The sequence below is a fragment of the Typopeltis vanoorti genome, chromosome 24, assembly GCF_054136105.1.
Source record: "Typopeltis vanoorti isolate ZY-2024b chromosome 24, IOZ_Tvanoo_1.0, whole genome shotgun sequence".
Taxonomy (NCBI): Eukaryota; Metazoa; Arthropoda; class Arachnida; order Uropygi; family Thelyphonidae; genus Typopeltis; species Typopeltis vanoorti.
Genome location: NC_143572.1, coordinates 14907061 through 14916634, shown reverse-complemented (window position 1 = coordinate 14916634; position 9574 = coordinate 14907061). Strand labels below are relative to the sequence as shown.

General features: G+C 36.7%; 1 pseudogene; it reads right to left on the bottom strand.

Moving 5' to 3' along the window:
* Window positions 1–5826: 5826 nt before the first annotated feature.
* Window positions 5827–6834, bottom strand: LOC150092939 (retinol dehydrogenase 14 pseudogene; annotated as a pseudogene).
* Between the last annotated feature and the right edge of the window lie 2740 nt (window positions 6835–9574).

Here is a 9574-nt window from a genome sequence, read left to right as displayed (position 1 = left end):
TTATTAGAAAGGCCTGTGTAGCTCAGTGGAAACGGAGCATGCATCCTCTGTGCTAGGGTGCATGAAGACAAACTTCAGTTGAAGTCTCGTCATCACCGACTGGACGAACTTTTACTAAGCCTGTTTTCTACCGATTCCCGAGTTAGTCGATCTCTGGCACGAGCAAACGGATGTTTTCTCCCTGAAACTCGGATTTATCGTGCGTAAACTCAAGAAAATCGAAAGTTAAACCCACATTATTTCAGACAGTAACATACCCTGTTCGGATTAGGTACCAAAAGATGGCAGCACTTGTTGCTAGTCTTTTCATTCGTAGCTGCCTATAATTAGTGATAGCCAAGGGCCAGCTATTTCTGATTGGCCACCTGTGGAGACGGAACTGGTCAGTCAGTCTTCACAAGCTAGATAGGGTTAAAAGGCCTCGCCTACTCCTTATAAGGGAATAAAAGGCGTCAGCTTATTATTATTAGGTTACAACTGCAAGGGGCCAATAGCTCATAGAGGGAGATCATTCCACTCCTCTCGCAGTCTCTCCACTACTTAATCCTCCAAAGACGCACAACACCATCTACCGCAGAACACCAGTAATGTAACTTTTTTGTTTCAAAATTGGATGTGTTTTAATGCTTGTACTAAGACATAGAATTATCCTATGTCTTAGTACAGAGTAATTTTCAATCGGACTAAAATTTCATTAGTAGAACAGAAACCGAAAACTCATCAATGAAATGCATGAATTGCACTTACGTAATATAGACTGGAACTGTCTGAGAAACGGTTAATCAATATTAAAAAAATCACCATTGCCTACTGAATATGGGAAGTACTATTTCCAGTAATGGGTATAACGTCAATCCATCATTTCTCTTCGGAACAAGACGATGCAATAAGTTTCATCAGGATTATTAAATCTCTCTATTGCTCATATGATAAGATTTGAAATTAAAAATTACAGCGAACCGTTCCGGGCAGAACGGGGAAGAAGACAGGGATGCATCTTGTCCCCTCTTCTTTTTAATTGTTTTCTGGAATATGTCATAGATGAAGCTCTTCATGAATATGACACTGAAATAGTAGTTGGCTGACTAAGAATAAATAACTTACGTTTCGCTGACGATATCGGACTTCTGGCAGAAAGTGAAGAAGAATTACAAGAGTTAACCAGCCGCATTTTCGGAACATTAAAAAAATATGGATTATACATAAACCTACAAAAAACAAAAGCAATGATAACCTCAAAATCAGACATAGAATTCATAAAGATACAAATTGGCAATAAACAAATTGAGAATGTAAACAAGTTCACTTATCTAGGGAGCACGCTGAGTCAAGATGGTCACTCCAAAACTGACATTAAATGCCGAATTGCTAACGCAACTCTGGTCCTACAGAAGCTAAAACCATTGTGAGGAGATAACAGAATAGCAATCACAACCAGACTAAGACCAATTGACACCTTGGTGAATTCTGTCCTTTTGTATGGTTGTGAGGCCTGGACTTTATTGAGGGAAGATGAGAGGAGACGCCTGTCTTTCGAAATGAAAACTTACAGAAGACTTTTGAGAATTCCCTATACCACTCACGAAACCAATGAAAACGTCCGAAAACTGATTGATTCAATAGACGGCAGAAGAAGGGAAAACATTCTGACAGTCATCAGAAGAAGACAGATAAAGTGGTTTTGATATATGGAGAGGGATAATGGCATTCCAAAGCAAGCACTAAATGGAATCGTTCCGTGATCAAGGGTTAAAGGCCGACCTCGATTAAAATGGACTGATAACATCAAACATTGGACAAAATTTCCTCCCTTTCTCAACTGACACAAGAACAAGAGACCGAGATGATTCCAGGAGGTTAACAAAGTACATCATCTACCAGCCGTGAGTTAGGACTACGCGAGAAGAAGTTTTCAAAACTTTCATTGATATAAGCATTCCATAAGATAGTGGGGACTTTCTTGAAGGATTTATTCTTCCAGAGAATTCCACGTTCGTTTGTTTGTTTGAGATAGCGTGTTCCGCAAGTCCTGCCTGCTCGGACTATAGGAAAGGCATATAATGTAGTGGCGCCTTTACTATTTCTTCAGAGGGCGATACTATGGATTTTGAACTGCGTCCTTTTGTCAATATTTGGTAGGATAATGATATGTACTAGCAATTTTTATTCTTTTTGAAAATTGATAGAATTTTCTTCATACAATTAACTCTAATTATATAATATTTGGCCTTATACAGCTGTAAAGACAAGATAATATGATAAATATATACTTATCAGAATATTTCTTTCTACTTCTGGTTGAATATTTATGTTCTAATCTACTTGGAACATATATTTATGTTCTAAGTAGGTTAATAAATATTGTATATAATAAATTTAGTGAACACATACTCTTGTTAATATGTCTCCATGGAAGTAGAAAGGAAACTGAAGGACAACTAAACTAACCGATCTAAACACAACACCTGTCGTGTTTTGCTTTCACCTAATTCACTATCAAGACAGGGGCCGTTGCCCATGGCAATCCATTCAGTAATTTGCTGCACGAGAAGAAGAGAAATTGCTAAACAGCTTCCAGGAGTAGTCCTTGCGTCTCTATCAAAAGTCTCTATACAAAAAAGGTCTCCACCATATCGCCTCTTTTCCTACTGTGAACCATACTTTGTAAATGAAACGCCTTGAGTCAATCCTCAGATGGGAGAGACCAACGTCACTCGTTCTCAGGATCCTCTTTCTGAGTTCCGAATCTTGAAGCAATCATGTGACCAAATATGAGCTCAGTGTTGAAGGAGTGGCGGAATGGTAATATGTGTATATTAGTAATTCTTCATGGAGTTCAAAAGGTATTGCGGGAAGCACTCTGCACTACACTACACTACAGAATAGAGGGAAAAGTAGAAAATAGACGGAGAAAATGAAATGTGACAAAGCGCTAAGAATTTTTTAAACAAACGTTTTGGAGCTAAACGTGCTTTTTTGGTGTAATTTTGGTGTCTGTGATACCGAGAAGTATATTTACGTAGAAATTACTTTATTAGTTTCATCCTTTGTAATATCATGAAGTACATGGTGGATGACCATAAAATAACTTTCCCTGTAGCTAAAACAATAAACGGAAGGGGGACCAGATTTTATATTGAGACTTTTGAAGGCATGGGGGAGATGATTTCCGAGAGAGAAAAAAAAAAATTTAATACCAAAACTCGCCGATAGGGGAAATTGTGGCGCTGGCGGAGCCGAAACAGGCTAATAATTACGTTAAAGGCACATAAAATGGAATAATAACATTTCGACGGTGTAAGCGACATGTGGCGCGTTACAATGATAATAATAATAATAATAATTAAACTAAAACAACAACTTGCAAGAGACACAGAAATTAATGTCGTGATTGAACTCACAGGAAATAATGAGGCTTCTAAATTCCCGAAGGGCCGCTACGGCATTACACCGTTTACGGTAAAACATTTAACAAATAAAGCACGCTGAGGCAGGGTAGGACGCATATTGGGCAATTCGTCAGTCATTCGAATTACTGCCTGAACGTTCCCAATCCCTTTTTAAGTGGAATTGGCGGCGCTGCTGTCACGTAAGCACAGCACAATTTGCATAATCCTTTTTACCTACGTTTACTGCAAATATTTGACTGCTTTCGGCTCCACCAGCGCCAAAGTTTCCCTTATCAGCGACTTTTGGTAGTAAATCTTTTTTGTTTGCGGAATTCATCTCCCCATGCCTTCGAAAGTCTCAATACAAAATGTGGTCTCATTCCGTTTATTGGTTTTAGCTACAGATGCCTCCAAAGAGGGAAAGTTAATTTATAGCCACCCTGTACATTACTTAAATTTATTTCACCTTAAAAATATCAAAGTACTGAAGTAGCTTTAAATGGAAAACAAATTCGAAAAATATTAAATGGAAAATTCCCCAAATATACAAATTCATAAGTTTTAAATCTCGCACCGTACCACCCGGAATGTGCCTCATCCCTTTGTCCCGTGTATCCACGCTGTACGATACCCGTCCGTTACTAACTATCCGCTCGATTATTAAATCCACTGTCTCGGTTATTGCAGTGCTTGTGTTCAAGAATTCCTTAATTTACTAAATAACGGCTCAAAGGGCAAGGGGAGTGATTCTGACAATTCGGATGTGCCAAAGAGAAGCCTTCATAAGGAAAGAAAAGGAAGTCGTATGCTGAAGTTGCTACGATGTATGGTAGGAACGAATCTTGTTCTCTCCGTGGAATTGTGAAGAAGGAAAAATAAATTCTTGCGAGTTTTTTTTTGTCGCACTTCAAACCGCAAAAGTTGCTGCCACAGTGCGCGTAAAAAATACCGTATATGTCAGCATATAGGACTTTTAGGTTTTAAGCTTATGTCGGTTGTTTAAAACTACCCCCTCCTCCCCAATTTCTTCTTTCTTGTATTAAGGTACACTTGTTTCTCAAGAACTTTCCTGTTTGTTTTTCTTTGAGAACCTTTGTTTTGCTAGGATTGAGTTGAAGTCCTCTGTTATTGCTGATCTTGTTAACTTTATCAAGAATTTTCTAGTTCTTCCTTGTCATTACTGTCTTGAGCTCGTCCAATGCTTCACGCGCGATGTCCTCCTCATATATACTAAACAAGCGAGGAAGAAATAAACATCCTTGCCTAACTCCTTTTCCAACTTCAAGCCAGTCAGTCAATCCAACACCTGTTCTTACTGTGGCTTGTTGCTCCCTGTGCAAGTTGGCTATCAACCTGATAGGGAGTTGAGGAAAACCCATTCTTTTCATTACTTCCCACAGTTTCACATGCTCAACACAGTCAAAAGCTTTACAGTAGTCTAAGAAACACATTATTAAAACTATCGGAAAAACTATATTTTTCGGTAAGAGTGATGTAGTAAAATAAATTAGTAAAAATTATTCTATCTTGAAGTAAATATTAGAACACTTCCAGCTTTAGAATGAAACATCCGATGAGTCTATTCCTATGGTCACACATTACTGCTATATGAGACAAAAACAGATTTAGCCCATAGGGTTCTCTTCCTGTTTGTCTGTACTTCGATATACTGTGCAAGGAATCTTCTAAACAGTGATAACGGAATATTTTCTTGTTGTCAATAAAGAAAGTATGTTTTTCGCGTTGTTTATATCTTATTTTACAGAACGTTAAAAAAAATAAAACGTGAGAAGCATGAAAAATGTCAACTGAATGCTGATAACAGTTTCATTCAATCATTGAAAAAATCATTGAAAAAAGCAAAAATGTAACCTATATTAGATACGTTTACAGTTTCTAATTTGTTACGTGATTAAAATCCTTCGAGTAATCCCAATATTCTTTTTCTACGAAATCATTTACACTGGCAAAATTAAACAAAACAAAGTTATATGTATAGTATATGAGCCAACAAACATTGTTGTTATAATAAGCTAAAAAGTAAGCTAAAGTCTGTTGATAAGTCAACGTTTGTCCCATTGGACAAAAATGTTACGAAATACACATCTTTTGACGATATGTTATATTTTTGCTTTACAAAATTAGAAGTAATCTTCTTCAAAACTAGCCAATAACGTCATTCTGGTAGCTACGTAATGAAGCTGTAATAATAAACATAATCAATCATAAGTAAATGTATCACAAGTATGACAAAAATTAAAATATTTAATTAAAAATTAAACAAACATTTTTAACGAAATCCTAGAGGGCGCCCTTTCTTCTAAAGTATTCAATGCAGACGATGTTTCAATGAATAAAAACGGTAGTTAATAAATTTTACCTGTAATATTTGATTTTCTAAACATATTTAATAATTTTGGACACAACAATTTTTTTTTTATATCAAGTCAGTACTTATTAATCCAGTCAGCGTTTCGGATACCACCCACAGTTTACGCGCGAGATTCACGTCTCTAGTGATTCTGGCTACACCACTACGATGACAATCAGCAAAATATTTTCCCGACACATTTTCTACGCTTTCATCTATTGCCAAGAAAATGGAGGTCTGAGCTCCTTGTTTACAGTCTTTAAGAAACGGATATAACAATATTTTTAATCCGTATTTAAATAGAAATTTCTGAACTCCTGTCACGTTTCGATCGATGGATGTGTCCACCAAGCCAGGATGTAAAGCATTCACTGTGACTCCAGTGCCTTGCAATCTTCGGCTTAATTCAACAGTGAACAGCACATTTGCAAGTTTTGTATTGCAGTACACAGTGAAAGGATGGAGCACCTCCTTTTCGCAGTTTAGATTGTCAAAATCCAAGATTCCTAGAAAGTGAGCACGTGATGATACCATTATAATCCGTGAGGGGGCGCTTTTCTTTAGTAAGTCGAGAAGGAGGTTGGTTAGCAAGAATGGACCAAAATGGTTTGTAGCAAATTGCACTTCCAGTCCGTCTTCTGTCAGATGCAAACCTGGTTCACCAAAAACACCAGCGTTGTTGATGAGGACATCGAGTCGTTGTTCGGTCTGTTTGAAGGCTTCAACGAATGCACGCACTGATTTCAGAGAACTCAAGTCCAACTGTTTGATGACCAAGTTGTCTTTACCAGTCGATCGAACGATGTCTAGGGCAGCTTCCTTTGCACATTCAACACTCCTGCAAGCCATGATCACTCGAGCATTCCTTCGTACAAGCTCTCTCGCTGTTTCTTTGCCGATACCGGAGTTTGCACCTGTGATGATTACCGTTTCCCCTGTCATGTTTCGGCTACTCTTACATATTCCTAAAGTCCTCTTAAGGTAGATTTTTAAAAAGATAAAAGCACAACCTACTATAACTAACAGACCTCCAATGAGACCTTGTAAAATTGCGATCATGAAATCTTTTTTCATTTGGCATTTATTCCTGAAAGATAGAAAGAGAGAGAGACATTATTAAGTTACTTCACATCATTTAGGTTTTGTTATTATGAAATATTTATCAAAAATAACTCATAGTTAATGGTTTTTGTGAAGCAGGAAAATTAATGTATTTTAATCATATCGTATCATAAATTGATTGTTCAAGGGTTTGTTTAGAATAATGGAATTAAAAATATTTTACTAATATTTTATTCATATTAGAATTAGTTCTCGTTATTTTTATTTTTCTTGGCATGGGTAGAAAACTTATCTAAAATGGGTTAATTATAAATAAATAAATTTTAAGGATTGTTATACACCCGTCCAAAAAAGAAACCGAACGTTTCGAAAATAGAAGAAACTAGTGGCGCCAGCTGTTGTATATTTTTCTTGTCGAAAGCGGCAACCTTCATTAGTGTTGTGTCAACTGCTTATGACATTTGTTTCATTAGAAGCCGAGTTATAGTGCCAAAAGTGACAGTGTGAAAACGAGTTTCAAACAGAGAACTGCGATTGGCTTTTGTGTTAGAATTGGTAAAAGGTTTACCGAAACGCATCAAATGCTTCAAAAAGCATACGGTAATGAATGCTTATCCCTTACTCAAGTTTACGAGTGGTTTAAACGATTTCAAAGTGGTCGTGAGACGCTTGAGGAGAACGAAATGCCGGGTCGTCCAAAAACTGGACTGAGCGAAGTCAACATCCAAAAAGGGCGTGATTTTTATCAAAGAAAACCCGAAATCGTCCATGAGATTGATTGCAGATGAATTGGGGATTCCAAAATCAACTGCACAACATTTTGACCGGGAGTTTGGGCCTTCGTAAATTGAATTCGCGATTTGTTCCCCACAAGTTGACCGACGACCAAAAAACGTATCGAATTGAACACTACAAGAATCTCATTTAAACTTCCTTGAAACGATCGTTACTGGTGACCACACATGGTTTTTTGAGTATGAGCCCGAAACAAAGCGCCAGAGTGCTGAGCGGAAACCACCAGAAGAGAGGCATCCGAAAAAAAGTCGCTTGAAGAAGTCAAAAGTAAAGAAAATGCTGATTTGTTTCTACGATTCCAAGGCCATTATCCACAAAGAATTCGTACCGCTTGGCCGAGCGGTCAATGGTGAGGTTTATCTCAAAGTTTGGAAGCGATTGATAGCAAGAATTTGTCGCGTACGGCATGAATATCGTGACGATCGACCGTTCGTCAAAACACACTATCACTGTTGGCACTATAACTCGGCTTCTAATGAAACAATTGTCATAAACAGTTGACACAACACTAATGAAGGTTGCCGCTTTCGACAACAAAACGATACAATAGGTGGCGCCACTAGTTTTTTCTATTTTTCGAAAGGTTCGGTTTCTTTTTTGTACAGAAGGTTGTATGTGACCGAGTTTCATAATTATTGCATTAATTGTTATGCCAGACATACTGAAGATGTCCAGTTAGTATTGAGTTTATCTGTGAGCACCAGTTAGAGATGGCTGAACTTATGCAAATACTTCAGATCATGATAACTAAGTTTCTACCCATGCAGGGTACCAGATATAAACAATCGAGGGAAGTTAGTGTGAAGATTATACTGATATCGAATTAGTTGATGAGAAACAACAATAGAAATCGGTAAACAACTTGATAAACAAATCAACATGGTGACTACCAAAAAATTTATTTGACTGCTCGTATGAATATGTTGTCCATTATGAGACTGCATTATTTTTGTTTTGAAGATACCCGCATTTTATCCTAGATAAATAATTATACGCTCCTAAATAGTGTGTGTATTGCCACAAATACAATACTTAGAACATACACAATTTTCTTCCTGTTTTTAAAAAGTATATATTTTATTTACTCCCGATTTATAAGAATACATTTATAAATAATTCACTTGGGAAGTTCCCAAAGTACAGTATGTATTTCTTCAACAGCAACCTAAAGTCTTTGTGTAAAAAAATATTGTCTTGTACATAATTACTCAGGTAGTGACCTTCTTGGAGGTCATGATGTTAATATATAATGAAATACCATTCAAGGACAGACCTTGGAGCCTCCCCTTATGTAAATGGAAATCGTAGTGCCAACTTGAACCAACCACTGCATCCGTGTGAATAACTTCTCAGTGAATTATTTTTTGTACTCCACAAAGCCCCTTAGCAGTTATTTTTCCCAGTAACAAATTGTAGGTTACTCAATCAAATGCTTGGGACATGTCAAGGACTACAACGAGCCATATCGAGATAGCTCAAGATTGTTTACAATATAATTATTTTCTACATGATGGAGGTTTGTGTTGTGTTGATTCCCTTGAGAATGTTCGTACAGTTTAGAGGAAGTTAGCTTTCATTTTGCAATACTCGTGTATGAGTCAATAGAAGTTGTTAATTATTAACTACTTTTCCTTTCGATTTATTGTTTTTTATCACTATATATGATGAGTTTGGTTTCTTTGATATGCAAAGAAACCAAATGAGTTTAAATATGCAAAGTAATTTCTTAACATAGCGTCTACAGTAAGTTATATTTGATTGCATTTATTTTCAGCAGAATTTTTATACTTCTTAAAGACTGTTCATCTTAATTTGATTTTTTCCGATGATTTTTCATAGAAAGTGGGTTTTCATTTCGTGTTTTTCTGTTGGTTTTTGTTCAAACATTGGTCATACAATTTCATGAACGTGTCAAAGAAAAATAGTTGCTGAGTTGCATGAATTAATATTGATCATA